This window comes from Lathamus discolor, chromosome 2 (genome assembly GCF_037157495.1).
Source record: "Lathamus discolor isolate bLatDis1 chromosome 2, bLatDis1.hap1, whole genome shotgun sequence".
Classification (NCBI taxonomy): domain Eukaryota; kingdom Metazoa; phylum Chordata; class Aves; order Psittaciformes; family Psittacidae; genus Lathamus; species Lathamus discolor.
Genome location: NC_088885.1, coordinates 66,231,184 through 66,249,178, shown reverse-complemented (window position 1 = coordinate 66,249,178; position 17,995 = coordinate 66,231,184). Strand labels below are relative to the sequence as shown.

The window sequence follows — 17,995 nt, the reverse complement described above, 5'->3', positions numbered from 1 at the left end:
AGTGGATTGTCCAGTCCCAATGCTTCCACAGACCCCCAGACAGGTGTTCAAATAAGAAATTATGTAAAGTAAATGAGCACTAGTATCGCCTTGTTCGTGGCTTTGTCTTGGCTGCAGAAGAGGAAAAAGTTATTGGGCTGTTTGGTTAATTTAACCTTTTTTTTATTTATTTTTTTTATCCCTTGTAAATAGCAGGTTAACTTGTACAATCCCTGTAGATTTACACTGCAGAGAAGGCAAGATCAGCACGAAGGCCTTTGTCCTACAGTTGACCTGACCTTCCCGTCTCATCAGAGTCCTCTGCCTTTCCTCCACCCAGGCTGCTTAGGAGGATAGGTGTGCTTTTACACTAAAGCCAAAATATTTCTAGGTTTGTTTTGGTTTTCTGTTTTGGTTTTGATGGTGGAAGCAGCATGTAATATGGACAGTCTATTCTGTGTCTCTAGAAGTGCATTTTATTTTAAATTCATGCATTTAGACTGGGCTTGTAGGTAAACTGGAAATGGGTAACTTAAGAAGTTAGAAAATCCTACAAGAGTTCACAGAGCATAGCTTAGCTGACAGTTCACTTTTTAATGGGTGAAATTAAGCCTTGACATTAATGAGCACAGGCCCCCTGACTTCAGTGGAATTTTGCATCCTGATACTAGTCAGATTTCTGGCTCAATTGTGTCGGATGGCAATTTATAGTACCTTTCATGTCCCCCTGAAAAGCTATGTGTCCTGTGTAGCCTGGGGACTGTTTCTGACAACAAGGCTGCAGAGCAGAAAATAGTGGGCTGATGACAGACAAGACTCCAAAGTTTTTGTGTGTCTTGAAACAAGAGCAGTGTGTCTTGTCCCTGTTGACTTCTCTTAACTTTGAAAGGGCCAGAGTATAATATAAGTGGCTGGAACAAGAATTAGCCTGTAGGTAGGGCTAGCATTACCATAAGAACTATCTGAACAGTGCTTATTGTAGGATAAAGAATTTTCTTGGGCAACTGTGAAAGAAACATAGTAAAGTAAGCACTGTTTATTATTGAAGTGTAATTTTTTGTTTGCTGCTCTCTTTGGAGAGGGTGTCAAAAGAACACACTGGTGTCAAGTGTTCTTGGATGTGTGCTACCTCATGTTGCTTAAAAACATGCAAAAAAAGGTATCTCAGACTGTCTGGTTAGATAGAGGTGAGTGTCTAAGATGCCTAGGGACTCTGACAAAAACAAGTTTACCTAGCTTGAAGCCTCTAGTTCAGTGTTGCTCTAAACAGACCACTTCTTTGGTTATGAAGTGGTGATATGTAAAGGGAGCTTTAGAGATGCAGCACAGTATTATGAGACAAACCCATTCTCCCCCCACCACCAAACCCCTGAAGCATCACACTCTGTAAAAGATGCATTAGATTTATCAATAGACCTTTCTTTACTCAACTGTGCTGCAATTCCTTTTGGGAAAAATTGGATTTTCATCAAAGACACAGAAGACTATAAAATTGGAAGCAGATGTGAGATTGGATTGGATAGCTCTATGGCTGTTTCTTTTGCGGAAGCACTTCTGAACAAACCCAGCCTTATGCATTCTTTGCCATCTTGCCCCATGTAACACTCTTGCTTGCTTTTTACATTTTCCAGAGAACCAGGAGGTGCAGGGTGACTAACTGATCTAAATGTGAACTTCTTCCCTATCGTGTCATCTATCTCTCTTGATTTTCCGACTGTTCTGTATTCTTTGGAAGATATGTTTAAACAATAACCTCAGTATTTTGCATTATTAATGAAATACAAAAAAATACATGCAGTGCTTTGCATGTAGAAGGTGAATTTAGTCCCGGTTGCTGGCACTTTTGCTCCTTGTTTAGTTTGTAGCTTGCCCATATATGATACCTCAGGTATCATGTATATTTTATTTTGTTGAAGACAAGCTTAGATCTCATTTACTTAGAGAAAGCTCTGTCTTCTGGTATATTGATGGTTATTAATGTAATTGATTAACTGGGATGAGGAGTACAATTTTAAAGATTATTAATTTTTTGGGGGTGCATTTTTCAGTGTGTTTGGTGCCGCATGAAATGTGCTGCAATGAAAAGAGAAGCTAAGCAACAGAATTTATGATGTTGTTTATCTGTTGATGATGTTTCCTCAGTTCTGATTTACAGCAGAACTGAGCCTGGGCCCAGTGAAGTACAGTTTCAAATCCACAGCTTCCCCAGAATTCCTGCGGGCTTACCCATCTTGATCCAAGACTTTATAATGATTAGCTCTGCATTTTGTACCTGCTATATGTGGATGTGCAGTCTCCCAGGAGTTATTTTTAACCTGATGCAGAAGTAGTATCTGATGAGGAGAGTCCCTGGTGCTATTGCACTCACTCCCAAGGGCAGCGCAGCAGCGGCTCCATTGCAAGCCTTTGATGCTCTATTGTGATCCTTCCATGCATTGATAACTTGGTGCAGAAATGTTATGCTCATGCAGGACAGAGGGATAGCCACAAGCCTGGAGGCCCAGTCTTTGTCACTCGAGGGTTAACACAGGGCAGGTTCTCTGCTTCAGTGCTTCAAGAATTGGCATTTCAGCTCATCCTTTCACTTTGCCCTCCCATTACACAGCTATGCATGCTTTCATTTCCTTTATTGTCTCCACATACTGCCTACCCACATGCTCCCTCCCAACTGTCCCCTAAGTCATCAAAGACTGGATCAAGCTCCTTCTCAATCCACCTGTCCACTGTGTGCTGTGCCTACCCCTTTTGTGTCTTCTTCCATAGGGTCAGCCTCACTTTGCCTGACTTGTCTTTATTTCCTGACTTATGGTGCTAAGCACAGTTGATGAGACAGGAAGAAAGTGGCAGGGACTGCTAAACCTGAAGATCTCTCCTGCTCAGCCAGGAGCAGAACTGAAGTTATTTTAGACAAGACAAGTAATTAACTTGCCTTTTTTTTTAATGGTAGAATAACCTGTTGGAGAAATCAAAGTGTGGAATTCAGACCGTGAGAATTAACTATGGAAGGTCATAGGTGTGAGAATGAAATGGCAAGTTTTTGGTAAAAAAAAAGTTACTTACAATGTTCCTTATGCAAATCAATACTTTGCTGGAATAAGTACACATGAAATGTGACTGCTTTATGAAAAGTAACTAAGTCAAACCAGGAGACCAGAGTTCAGCCATTACAATGCAAAAGAGGAGATCCACTTCAGCCCATGGATGAAGCTACTTGCGTAAGGCTGACCCTGCCATTGAAAGGGTCATAAAGGCACACAGATCATGCCAGAAGATCTTCCTGACTGTGGGGTACACTTCTTGAACATCCACAGCTCACCATACATAATACTGCACAGATTAACCGTGGATTTAAGTGACACTCCCCAAAATTTTGTTAAACAGACCAGGATCCAGATCCTGATCTCAACCTCACTTGCAGTTTCTGTCTCATAAAACAGGTGAAAATTGGGGTGTAGATGTACTTTTCCAGAAGTACAGGGTTACCATGAATTTCTGTCTCTTTCCGGAATGATTAACAATGAATCACTGTTTTTTTACGAGTTTCAATGTATTCACCATATGCCAGGTGTTGCAAGAACATGAGAACATGTACCAATTTGAAACTGGCTAAACAGCTTCACACTGGCATCTCTACTTGGTAGTAGGAGTCTTCAGAAGGAACTACTTGAGTTTAACCTTCCTAGTACCTGTAAGATACTGTCATCTTCTTGAGCATAATTATCTTTTCACCCCCGCCATCTAATCTTTGCTGTATTTCCCTGTAGGAGGATCAAAAGAGAGTTAGTTAACTAGAATTCATCAGATAATCCAGAGGAGACATTAATCTGGAAGACAGTGTTATCAAATAATTAATTCATGGGTTAATTCCGTTCTTATTTATCTGATTTTCTTACAATTGTGAGTGTAGGTTTCTCAGCCTAAATCCTAGTACAAAGGGCTTCCTGCTTGAGGAAAGTGATCCTGGAGGGGAACAGAGAGAAAGGAAGGAAATGTGTATCTTCTTCAGGACACTTGCTAGCTACTGATAAATTTTAAGAGAAATTATTAATTTTATCATTAAGATAATACTTGGTGAGTTGCCAAAAAGCTGGAAAAACAGTAAGCAGAAAACTATCCTCATTTTGTATGCATGTGCATAGTTAAGAAAGATTTGCACTGACGCTTACTTCCTTACACTGGAATTATTAAATTTGTAATCTATTTCTCGTGTCATCTCTGTCTTTTGGTTGTTCCAGGTGACCTCTGGTAGGTCACTAGGAAAGCAAATCTGTCTTTTCATCAGTGTATTTTCCCTTATGCTGTTCTGACTGTACTAATGCTATTGGTGGGTATGTACTAAATGCAAACAGACCATCTAGAGGCGAATCAGCACGGAAAGAAGTCAATCTGTGAGCAGTATGACTAATAAAACCTGTTTTACGTTGGCTTGGTGTTCTTTGTCCCTTCTGCTTCACAGTGCACTAGGTTGATCTTTCTCTATATCTTTCATGGCATGCTGTCCTGAAAAGAGCAGCGTGAGGGTTGTCTAGATCAGCACTGTGCACGCCCAGAACTAGCTGGTCAATTGGTGCTGCCAACAGTGGCAGCTGAGCTCTGCCTGCTTTTCCCTCAGAGCAATCACTAATTTGGGTTGGCCGACAGCTCAGAAGGTTTTCTGAGAGGGAGGTTAGGGGAGAGGGAGTGAGTAGAAAGAGGTAAACAAATGGAAAGAGGCAGATAGCACAATCATTTAAGCCTCATTATGTACAAACCCAAGCTGAAAATGGCTGCCAGTGATTACCATTAATGAAAGTTTATCCAGAATGCAGCAATGGGTTGTCAAATGTGCAATGGCACCAGCAGTGCATTCAGGCTGTGCAGCAGTGGCCTCTCCCTTCCACCACTATGCTTTAATTACAATCCCAGTAATTTTCAGGATCCTTTTGTCAACATTGGACATTGCCCACCAAGCTAGGCTCACAAGCCAAAGTCCATTTAATTCCTTGCAAGGGAATGAGATTGATGTCTGTTGAATACTAGCTCTCTTTTTGCATCTTTACAAATGTGGGCATCATATGCTTCTTTCTCATGGACTTCCACAGGCAGTTCACCCTATCTGGGAGATTACACGAGGTCGTAATAAGAGATGAAGTAATGTTTTGTGAGCCAGTTTCCAAATATTTTGCAACTGACAGCTTTATCTTTAAAAATACACTTTTTTTACAAATTATAAATATGTCTTAGTTTGTATGTGACATTTAGATGCTCTAGGTAGATTTGAGACACATACGAGTTTATGGCCATTCATATACATGTGTGTTGTAAGTTATGCTATGGATTAGGTGTCTAGAAAGGAAACGGTGCCTCATTACACCCAGTACCTTAGGCCAGAATTACATTTTATTTACATTTTGTTGTGGTCTATGTTGGAATCTTAAGTTGTGGTATACTGTGCAGTACGATGGAAGATACTGAGTAAATAAGAAATTTAATTCTGAAAGAGGGCAGCATTTTAAAATTTGTGCCTAAAATTAGGCTGATAATTCATACTCTTCTGGGCAGCTGCATGCCTGCCAGTCACTTCAAGTCAATTGGACCTGCAGATGCTGTTCCCAGAGGAAAGTTTGCCAGTGGTAGCTGCTGGTGTGAAAATAACCTTAAACACCTAAGTTTGAAAATATTTTATAAACATTTTTATCCTTCAGCTGGATATTGTTTTAATCCAATGCATTGATCACAGTTTTGGGAGTTCTTGCAAAGAAAGAAGCTTATTTAAACCTTTGCGTACATTCGAAGAAGTGGATTCCAAATGGTGTGGTTTCTTTGTAGAGACATGTCAAGTGAAATACAGTATGTTTGCAAGTGTCAGTCAAATCCCTAGTGACCTCTAGCTCACATATTAAGGTCACTATGCAAGTGTCTCTCTGTTCTTAAGAGACCTCAGCATTTAAACATCCATTTAAAAATTGATTTGGTTGAATGATACTGTTCATCATGCCCAAGGCCCAACATGTCCTACAGGAGAGAAAAAGGAGTGTTTCCTTTCTAAGTGTTGTCAAACAAGAAAGAATGATTGTTCCTCAGTTTTGCATATGTCAGCATAATAGAAGCTTAGTCATGCAAATCCTTATTACTTGGCAGTTCTGCAGCAGGGAAAAACAGAGCGTTACCATATTTTAGCAGTGTTTGTAGTTAAAAGTATGCCTTTCATTGTGCTTTTTAAGAACAGATGTCAAGACAATCTTGAAAACATAAATAAGTGCTTAAAAATATTTTCTGATTTTAAAAAAGGGAAAACCACCCCCTAGCTAGCTGAATGTGTTGGTCTTCATTTCCATAAAAAGACATGAACTATTTGTATGTTTCCTTCCACTTCCATGGGGGGAAATTAAACAATTATTCAGTTAATGACAGATTTTATTTTACTATTATTTAGTGATTCTGCTAAGTGCAGTAATATACTATGAAGTTTCAAACCATCAAGGATTTCTTAGCCCTTTATGAGACTACAATATGTTGTAGTATGTTGAGTAAATGAGCTGTGATGGAGCAATGATTTACTCATGTAGTCCATAGACACACATAAAAAACACACTGGAGAAATGCTGGCTGTAGAAACATTAGCAGAGTAAAACAAGGGGGAATACAGATGTCAGTCCCATTTTAAGGTGCTATTTACAATGACACAGAGCCAAGTTTATTAGGGACGAGGCCTTTTCCATTATGGAATAGTGTCAACCATGAGAAGACTTGTCTAGTAATTACTGTTGGCCATATTGGGAAAGACCTAGCCATGACTTACCATGGTAAAAACTGGCTGTGTTAAAGTCACATATTTCTTCTGAACTAGCTAGAAGTGGTTAGTTTGCAAGTGAAGTTTTCCTTTCTGGCTTCCTTATGAGGTAATAATTCACTGACTTACTGGTTTGTATGTAGGAATGTCAAGAAGGGGGTTTAGCTGCTCATTTTTGCTTCTGTGCTGTATTCAGGTACTCTGCTGAGGTTGTGAACACTGATTGCATGGTATAAATCATTTGATGCCTGTTTGTTTCAGATCATCAGAGGAATGAATGAGACCTCTTAATGCAGCCCTGCTCTTTTGTGTAGGTATGCAGAGAGTCATTGCGCTGCCTGCCTCATCTGGATTACCAGCAGACTCCTCACAGGAGATATTAATTATAGGCAAGGCTGTGAATGCCACCTATAGTTAAGCTTGCCTGACACTTTTCATCACAAGACCCTGTTTTCCATTGCTTATAAATTTGTCAAATGTATGTTATTTGGACTAAAAATGTACAGACTGGGAGACTGCGTCTGACTGAATATCTAAACCTTCAGAAAAAAATTGCATATTTTTTTTTTTTCCCTCCTGAGAACAAGTTTAAGAGAAATCTGCTGCTTTTTCTCTTGTCTTAAAAATAGATGTGTCTATCCATTTTGTTGAGATGCTCCAACGATTTGGAGTAAGAATTCAATAAGTGGAAGGTAGAAACCATGTGTCGCAATGTTGTCAGAGTCCAGGCTTTACAAATGTCCTAGTGTACATGCAAGAAGGACTCAAGTACTGTTAAAATGTAGAAAGGATGTGGTGAAAAGTAAATTAATTGTGGAGATTTAAATGAAGCTATTTAATAACTACTGTTTTCCAGGTTACCATTATATCACCTTTTTACCTGTGGAAATAAGGGGAAGCTCATCCCACTCTCAGAGTCCCATCAATGATTTCTTGCTTGCGAAGCACTGGAGTAGTGCAAGGACGGCATGACAGAAAAGTCATCAGACATTCATAATCCTGTCTTCGTAGCAAGACTTGAGTACAGGTCAGTAAGTAAGATCTGGTGAGCAGTCAGAGTAAAAATATAAAACCAAGTTGAACGTTCATGTATGTAATAATTAGCATTTGGTCTGTCTGCTGAATGAGGAAATGGCTTTAGGAAAAAATAGTCATGGCATCCATAGTCCTGCATGCACTGTTTATGCCAAGGGGCCTGAAATGCAATTGTCTGCAAGATCTTGGAAGGTTGTAAGTTTTGAGTGACTGACTTTGTAGTGTTCTTTTAATATGATTTTTGGCGTATAATTTGCTACTTGGCATTATGTGTAGCTGAAGCACTAGAAGAGGTAGACAAAGGCATGAAAATAAAGTAATTCTATTCTGAAGGAAAGAAACAGCAAATTCTTTTCTTAGACCCTTGGATAACTTCCTGCTTTGTCTGCAAAATAATATTTTTCCATAGAGAGGAAAAAGGTGTTAGATATAGCAATTTCACATGGACAGAAACTTCATCACACAAATAGCCTGCTGTGAATGACATTGTAGGCAGCTTAATCAATGTCCTGCCAGGAAAAAAAAAAAAAACCAGAAAAAATCCCTCAAAAAACAGTTGTAAATTCAACGCATCCCTTAATTGGAGATATATTGAAATTTAGTCATAGATACATGTTACGTATAAAAGAGTGAGAAAATAAACCTTGCATTACTTTAGAGTTCTAGTAAACTATAGTTTACTAGTTTACTATAGTTTAGTAAACTATTCATATACTAATACTAATTATCTGTTGATAAAACATTTGTATGACGTGGGGTTTTTTTGGTTTTGTTTTGTGGTTAGATTGCTTAGGAATAGTGGATCTGTATTCTTGATAACAATTATACACAAGCACATAGCACTTTTCACTCAGATTTCAAAGAACTCAGCATAAATTTCACTATTTTGTAAGTGGGAAAAGAGCAGAAAGAGATGTGGAGCTTGTCTAGAGTATTGCAGCATGTCTGAAGCTTGATGCCTGCCAAGATCACTACACCAGAGCTGCATTTTGTGTATGTTGTATCCTTACATGTGTGACACGGGTTTGCAAGATGCCTTTGCACAATGAAATAACAGATTTTGATTGTTGTTTCTAAGACCACAAGCTTGATGTAAAAGGGATTTGAAACCTAATCAGGAAGTTAGAGCTGAAACAGACTGTAGTTCACTAGCACACTTAACACAGTTGTCAGTGTTGAATTAGGAGACATTTAAGGCTAAATATTCAAGTGTGGCATTTGGGATTTAGTGTTACACAAAAAGGTGAGAAAAGCTTCTGCCCTGACAAGAAGTTGTGAAAACTTACAGTCTTGTGAACAGTGGAAGTTTAAAGTACAGACAGGCATGACCTCTTTCAGCAGATGTGCTAGTTAGCTTAAAGTGTCTAAATAGTAATGCCACTCACTTTAACTTGAAGTGGCTTTGGGAGTGTTTCTGTAAGCAAGCTCTGCCAACAAATGTGAGGGAGCAGTAACCTCTGTGAAGAAGTGATGACCAACAGCTGGGACTCCAACCTTCCCCTGGCATGTCTGCATCCAGCAGGGAACATCTGTCCAAAGCCTAACTTTCAAAATTTACAGAACAAAGGTATAGTTTGTTTAACAAAATTGCTTGTATTAGCCAAGTAATGGAATGTGCTTTGATTTTGCTGATGCCAGAACCATCCAACTTTTACTTTCCTTATTTAATTAGGATTCATTTATTTAGAAAACTCAAGACTGGGGTTTTCAGTTTGTTCGTTTATTTGTTTTATGGAGCTTGGGTCATGTGAGGCTCTCTTAGCTTAGGAAAAAACTTTTATGTTACTCAGATTTTTGATTTTTTTTTCCCATCGAGCTGTGTAAAACATTTAATGATAAAATTGTCCCAAAGCATGTCACAATTTATTTGGTATCATTTTGATATGCCAAGCAGATGGGAGTATACAGTGGTCCCATTAAGTTTTTGAGGTTTAAACACACGCTCTTGAAAAAGGAGCACTGGTAAACAAAGTTGCTGCCTGCATTTCATAGAATCATAGAATAGTTAGGGTTGGAAAGGACCTCAAGATCATCCAGTTCCAACCCCCCTGCCATGGGCAGGGACACCTCACACTAAACCATCCCACACAAGGCTTCATCCAGCCTGGCCTTGAACACCGACAGGGATGGAGCATTCACAGCCTCCCTGGGCAGCCCATTCCAGTGCCTCACCACCCTAACAGGAAAGAATTTCCTCCTTATATCCAATCTAAACTTCCCCTGTTTAAGTTTTAACCCATTACCCCTTGTCCTGTCACTACAGTCCCTAATGAAGAGACCCTCCCCAGCATCCCTATAGGCCCCCTTCAGATACTGGAAGGCTGCTATTAGGTCCCCACGCAGCCTTCTCTTCTCCAGGCTGAACAGCCCCAACTTTCTCGGTCTGTCTTCATACAGGAGGTGCTCCAGTCCCCTGATCATCCTCGTGGCCCTTCTCTGGACTTGTTCCAAGAGTTCCATGTCCTTTTTATGTTGAGGACACCAGAACTGCACACAATACTCCCAAGTGAGGTCTCACGAGAGCAGAGTAGAGGGGCAGGATCACCTCCTTCGACCTGCTGGTCATGCTTCTTTTGATGCAGCCCAGGATACGGTTGGCTTTCTGGGCTGCGAGTGCACACTGCAGCTGGCTCATGTTCATTTTCTCATCGACCAGCACCCCCAAGTCCTTCTCTGCAGGTCTGCTCTGAATCTCTTCTCTGCCCAACCTGTAGCTGTGCCTGGGATTGCTCCGACCCAGGTGTAGGACCTTGCACTTGTCATGGTTGAACTTCATAAGGTTGGCATCAGCCCACCTCACAAGCGTATTTCATATACGTATTTCATATATTGATAGGTGCTGGTCATATCCATTAATTTTTTTACTCTCAAAATGGCATCATGAAATACCGATAAACAGACTGTTCTTTTGATTTAAGAATTACTAAAACAGCATGCAGAAAAGCAGAGTACCATATGAAACTTCAGTGTATCATGGTTCTTTATGTCACTAATTGGAATTCAAGTGCTGGTTTGTACTTATTGTCATAAATAAATAGGAACCAAGTTTGAAAAGTTAGGGCAAATGACCCATGAAAAGAATTTCTTTCCTTTTTTTTTTTTCTTTTTCCTTTTTTTCCCCTAAGAGTTGTTTTAGCCATATCTGTGTCTGTGAAAGTAGAGCACCTGCTGAAGAGGGATAAGGTCAGGTTAAGTGTTGATTTCTACACTTACTACTTCTTGGTTAAATCGTGTGTTTGTTAGCCATAAAATAAACCAGCGTTGAACAATCCTTGAAATAGCTTGAACCTTGAATAAGAGCATTTTATAATACAAAAGGAGACAGGCAGAAGAACCCTTGTAGATAAATAACCTGTCTCCAGAACAGAATTATGTAATTTGACAGTATGTTTTTGTGGATAGGAGGAGTTAAAGTTGTTTTAAACTTCTCTTTCTTTTCCTGCTACCTTTGAGGTTATAGGTGTAATGAATACCCCAAATATAATTTATTCTTGTCTGCACTTCTTTCCATATGAGTCTTCAAAGCAACAAGGAACATCTCTTGTGGAAAAAAAGGGTACTGAAGATGGGGAAGTAAGAATGAAAGTAAAAGAGACAGGATAAACAGTGTCTACCAGGAAAGCTCCCATGGAATTGCTGAATGAGGATTGCTGACACTTGGAGTTGTATAATTGTGAAATTTAGTGAAGAAGAGCTGTCGGGAGATCTCTAATTAGATAGTGTAACCAACCCCCATAGATAATGTTTCCTACATGTGCCACTAAGGGGTGTTACATCAGAGAAACTGATGTATTGTGCACCTAGTGAAAAGGCCGAAAAAAGACACAGACTGGTAAGAAGACACGGAAAGTTTTTCTGGGGTGGATCTTTTTGTGTGTGATCTATCCAATTCTAGGGTATTCAGCGCAGCTGTGAAGGGAAAGAAAGGTTTTGTATTATCTGGAAAGTGGAGAGGTGGGTAGATACCCAGTAGATAGGGGGTTCATTGTGTAGTTTCCATTTGCCTTGATTCTGCCATTTAGAAGATGATAAAATGAACACCTCATCCTAACTGCTATGTTTTGCACACATCACAGATATGAGAGTGAAAAATATCATTCATTGTTTGTAACTTACTGTTTTTAAAAAAAATCTCCTTTTACATTTGGGGCAGCATATTGTGGGTTTTTTTAGAATTCTCTATTTACTTTTCATGTCATTGTTCTTTTAGAAATACATTTTTTCATACAGGAAGGTGTTGGTGGCTGCCATCAGATGGTTCTTATATCAGTAGAAAGTTTTAGGTCTAGGTTAAGATGTTAAATGTGCTAAACAGCTTTCCTTTGGGCTAAATGATAGGAATATTTAAACATGTTTTTAGCTGCTTGTAGGAAGGCAGTAATCAAGCAAAGCAAAGGCTGAGCAGAGTTAGGCTGTGCATTCTGAGGGACTGGTTCCAAATACAGCAGAAGTAACTCAGGTAAGAAGCTGCAAGCATGGCTTAGGAGTAAGCAGGGAGTCAAGGCCCTTTTGGGCTTATGACTCACTGGCCAGGGAGGCTGGGGCATGCTGAGCAATGAAAGTGGCTGTTATTTGATTTTTTACATTGTGTGATTATATACTTTGCAAACAGCATTGCACAAAATACAACCACAGTAAACACCTGTTCATATCATCAGCTTCTTCTTTCTCAGGGATGTAGCTCATGGCTAGTGCTGCACATACAGCTGTGCAGGATACATATCTGGACATCAGGTCATGTCAAGATACCATAATGAAATATTCTGCTTCTAAAAGAATTTGTGATACAATGGCCAGAGAAGTAATACTGATAACTTTCTTATCCTTGCCACAGAAATGAGAATTATATTGGTCACTCTTGACTCTTTACAGAAAAAGTTGAGCACTGCTTTAAAGGAAGCCTGTCTGTTACTTTATTTACCCTTCTAAACACTGTCCAAGCAGGGAAGATATCCCTTCACATTGGTGCAGTTCTTTCCAGGTATTTACTTGAGAAGTGGCTGCGATCAGGATCTGTTGAAAATGCATGATCTGGCAAAATTCTGGGTGTGTGCACTCAAAGATTGATATTGCTCCTAAGCTTGGACCAGTAATTAATCATGAGGAAGTTGAGAAGGAAAAAAAATGAGCAGAACATGAGTTCCAAGATATTACCAAAACACACCTAGAGAAAACAGTGCTCTCATGACTATTTTATTAAAAAAAATTCTTTTTTTTTTTTTAATTATAGCTGGGGTAATAGTTGTAGTTTCCAGAGAAGTCAGCGGGAGCTGTGCATGATTCTGAGGTCTGATGGTAGTATCTTAAATGCACCATATTGTAGCAACAGTGAACATCGCGAATACAGGAATGAGAACCGGTTGCAAGCTGTAACTGGTCTGCATCAAAGTCAGCAAGGAAAAGGCATGTTGTACCCTGTATTATTTGTAAAGTAGAACATGCTTTTACAATTAAAGGCATGTGTCATAGTGAATACACATAGGGAAAGCACTGCAACCTTGATATTTCTTTCACATACTAGGCACAACAAGCTACTTGTTTTTGTGTGTCTTGATGTGCTAGCAACCCCATTGAAATTGTGGAAAAAATGGGTAGACATGGTATGACCTGTTCTTTAATAATTGCAAAACACTCTAGGATCTTCAGAAGAAGGATGCTCAAGAAGTGTGAAATAGCTTTTATTAGGGGGGTGGTGTGATGAGGGGATGGAGAATATCATGGGCCCTGGTTCAGATAGTGCTTTTTCAATCTGTCACATCTGAGTGGGGCACTTAAAGGCATGTTTAATGCCAAGTGTATGAAACCTTGTTGAATAAGTTAAGCATCAGCTGAGTCAGGTGTATGCTTCTGTGCAGCTTGCCCTCTTCTCAGCTCTATTAGTCTACAGCCTGGGAGATGAACTGTGAACAGCAAAAACTTGGCAATGAAGCTGGTTTCTTACCCTTATAACTTGTAACAGACACATGGGTGATGCTGCCTGTTAATTCAGAAAGCATTTAACACTTAATCATGCTTGTCTAGTACAAGCCAGGAAGGACGCTGCTTTCTGCAACCTCTAATTGGGTGCCATCAGTAATATAAGCCTAAGATTGTCCCAGTCAGCAACTGTATTGTCTAATCAGCACAAGCATGTGCCCACTGGGGATCAGACATAGATAAGCGGGAGAGAGAGATCTGAACATAACTACTAGATGAGCAGCATGTCAGGAGCATAGAGGATGTCTAGATTTATGTGCTTTTTGGCAGCACTAGTGAGCTATAAATCATTTCTCATGAATAGAGCTCTTGTAAATCAGGGGTAGAAAACACATTTTGTGGATAATCATGGCAAAAATGTCAGCTTTGCTATTTGGTCATATGCTGATAGGATGCTTAGCACTGGAGCAGACGCAATCACACACATAAAATCAAAACAGTACTGCCCTTATATGATGAGTGGAAAGCAGGGAGGCAGTAGAAAGGTGGATGTTTTCGTCAGTATTTGAAAAATAGGGAGCTAACATGTAATAATAGAAAAGAAGACCTATAGGTTTTTGAAAGTGAAGCTTTACTGAGGGAGCCAGGGCTGAGTTCTAGTGATCATCTGGATATAACACAACACATTTAATAAGGCACACTTTGCATCATTTTAACAGCTGGCTGATCAGTTCATGGTTTTTCTTTACTTTTATTGCCCTGCAGTTTTCTGTATATGGCCCTTATGTGCAAATACCTCATTAGTCACACAGGGTTGCATATTTCATGAAGTATGCTGAATGTGCTGTCATGATTAAATATTGCCAGGATAACAAGCAAGGGTGGAGTTTCTTAGCTTTATCACTGAAGGCAACGTTCATGGTGAACAGAAGAGTAAAAGCTGGAAAGCAAAACACGGAAGGTCTCCCTTCAAATTGTGCAAGGCAACTGGCTCTGCTGTGTGAAACCCATTGCTCAAGGACTGACATTTAAAGAGCTCTTGGAAGTGAATCCTGTGTGAGGGAGGTGAGGGAGAAAGCTTCACCAAGGGCTTTCCAGTGCATTAGTTGCAGTAACCAGTCAGAGCTGAAAATCTCAGTGGCTAAATCAGGATTAATGCAAGATCATTCTTAGGTTAAATATAGTGGTGTCCTCAGTGTGCTTTTGGCTTAAGACTTTTTCTAATGTTCATTTCCTTAAGGGAGCATCTCCACACACACGCCCCTTCCATTTTGTTCCGCTGGCCTCCAGTCCTATGCCATTTCTCCATAAATTAGCAACATACAGAAATGGAAATGACCTGTGCTGTTGTCCAAGTTAATGCTGGTCATGTCTACACTGGGAAATGGTTTCCACACACGTCCTGGAAATGGAATGGTTTCCACACAAGTCCCTGGCTTTGGGTGCAGCATTAGGTAGCATCTGTAGGAGTCCTGCCCCTTGCAAGTGCTGGGATGGAGGCTGCTGTGTGACTGTCCCACACTGCTCATCCCAACATGCTGAAGTAACAACCTCTGGGAGACTTTTAACTGCATTTCCTGGGAGTTGTGGGAAAAAAGTCCAGCCTTTCCAAACTCCCTGGGAAACATCCATACATCCCCATGAATCACAACCAGTTTGAAATCCCCTTTCAAGTTAGAAGTCACAGATTTTGCTCAGGAAAAAGAGAACAGCAGTGTTTTGAAAAGCTCTCTGAGTCAGCTTGTAAACAAAAGCATCCTGACAGTGACCAGTACTAGTGTTTTTCTGTATTTGGGCTGGCCCAAGACAAATCGGTCAGAGCCAGGCTTGAGACAGAGATGTGCTGGCTCTGTAGGTTTCACTGCATTTGGTGCTGTTGGTGTGTTTAGTGCTGCAGACTCACCCCAAGATTCCTCATCTCTCCCCTTTAATTACATCAACCAAATTATACTGGATTTCCTTCTGCAGAGCTAAAATAGTGGCTTGTATTTTTAGGGGGATTTTATTGTTACTTAAATTCTTGCTAAAGCTTAGGGTAACCATATTATAGCTATGGAGATGAATTTGTCTGCAGATAGCTTTTATCCACCACAAGGGGTGATTTCAGCATGCTTGAAATTGAGACTCAGTCAATCTCAATTTGCTATTGCTTGGCAATGGGGAATCAGAAGAGAGAGAGCGATTCCCCTCTCCTTCTCCTTCTTACTTGAATTTCAAGACTTCCTGTCTATGCTTTTTCAGAGTTATGATGTTCCTGTGGTGGCTGCAATTCAGGACAATTAAGCAAACAAACAAACACACCAGAGAACATACTTCTTCCAAACAGGTATTTCAGCATCTGTTTTTTCCTTTCTAGTTTTTTGGTTGGTCGCCCCCAGACTTTCCCAATAGGTGTTACTTCATTTGTTGTTGTGAAATTAGTTGTCTGTTTAATATTCCAAGACCTCAATCACTGTCTTAGAAGTTCTGTAGTTTGTTATAATGTCTCAGGACTGTGGTCTAAATACCAACAAATATCTGGAGATGTTGAGAAAGCTGTGGGGCCATAGGTAACCTCTTAATACACTATGCTGACCTCATCCTTTTTCTTCTTAGATGCAGGCTAATAAATTTCAGCTGTCCTTTCATTTTGCTAATTTAACAAACTTCATGTCTTACAGCGTGTGGGTCCAGGAGATTGCTCTGTGTTGCCATAATTGAGGCCACCTTCTCTCTTCATTCTGCTCCTGGCTTCGCAGTCCCGTCTCCTTTGCACTGTCGTCCTTCTTGCTTGTTGTATGAGGCTCTGCTAAAGTGTTTGCTTTTGCTGAGCTGCAGTTCTGCCTGTTTGGTGAGTTCAAGTGGCTCTGGGCTGGTACAGAGAGAGCAGCAAGAGTGCACAGTTAGGAGAAAGGGCTGAGGGACGGAGAGGAGGAAGAAGAATGGGAGAAACAGTGCTGTTTGTTTCATTGCAATAAACTAAATTGTGCCCTTGCCAGTGGGTTGATACAAAGCCAACTGAAAGGGTTTGTTGCATTTGCCACAGAGGTATGAGAAGGAGGCAAAGTCCGTGCCTCAGTCACTTGTGGTTTGATAGCCTGGTGTCCCAGTGCCCTGATGGACCTACGGTGGTGGTGCAAAGCCTGCCAGTAGACTGTGGTACCCTGCTCCCCTCGCATCTATTGCCTCACCATGGCAAAGGTGTTGGATCTATGTGGGAGTCAGCTGCCAAGCCTGTATGTCTTGGATCAGTGCTCTGCATGGTCCTGATTAGCCATAGAGGTCACCTGCTACTTTTTGTTTCAGTTTCACAAGCCTCAGGACTGCGTGTGTGTCTGCCTCTCAGACCCATTATCTTTATCCACAGTACTTTTAAAAACTATTCAAGTACTTCTAATGACTTGTTACTTGGGTGCCAAATAAAATAAGTAGAGCAGGATATTTTTCATCAAGTTCTTATTAAAAAGAATGTAAAAAACATTAATTGATAAAAAGTCATAAAGATCTGGGCCTCCAGTTATTCTCAGAGCCCTTAGGGTGAAATTAACCCTCAAGTAGAGGCTTTTTTTAAGGCTTTCACAGCATGCCAGTCCCAAGGGGGGGCAGAATAAAGATGTATTATGGAATAATTTTACTGTATAATTTTCAAGTTCAGTATCTGCCTGGGTCTTTTGAGTGTTTAGCAGACTTATGATCTTGCAGTACATATATTGATCCCTAATCTTTGACAAATTGAGAATTGCAGTGTAAAGCCACATTAATAAATTTCTCAACTTGATAAAAACCTGACCCACAATAAAGCAATATTTAATGTTACGTATATATGGTATAGAAATATTTATTATCTACTTATTATATATGAACTTGAGATTAGTTTTGTAGCTATATGTGATATAATTATGCATATATACATACACATTACATGTACACATTGTATTGTGTGTATATATGTAAATGTGTATTATTTTCAGCTGTTGTGGGAAAAAGTCTGAGGAAAAGGAGTGGTGAATACCACTGGTTTTACTTTGTGATACACTGAATAAAGCATGCTTCCAACCCAGACTAAAGAAAATATTGCTATGACTTAATATGACATTTCTAACTGAAGAATGTAACTTCAGAACAAGAGTAACTGGTTGTACTTTCTTATACTGTGCCTTGTGATTTGATGCAACTTTTCCTCTGTATGTTTTCTTTAATTTTTATGTTTTATGTGAAAGCTGAACAGGCTGAATTTGTTTGTAATTTGGAATTTAAAGCAAGGCTCTTTGTTAAAAGCCCAGAGGAAGTTTCCCTATGACTTATAGGCCATTT

General features: G+C 39.9%; 1 long non-coding RNA gene across 1 annotated transcript in view; it reads left to right on the top strand.

Annotated features, from left to right (window-relative positions):
* Nucleotides 1–198: 198 nt before the first annotated feature.
* The window catches only part of LOC136008280 (uncharacterized), a 65,788-nt gene continuing 47,991 nt past the window's right edge, over nucleotides 199–17,995 (top strand). Inside the window, exons 1-3 of the long non-coding RNA XR_010610036.1 lie at nucleotides 199–370; nucleotides 7,608–7,778; nucleotides 15,944–16,028. This is a non-coding gene — a long non-coding RNA (uncharacterized LOC136008280). The remainder of the gene's footprint in view (nucleotides 371–7,607; nucleotides 7,779–15,943; nucleotides 16,029–17,995) is intronic.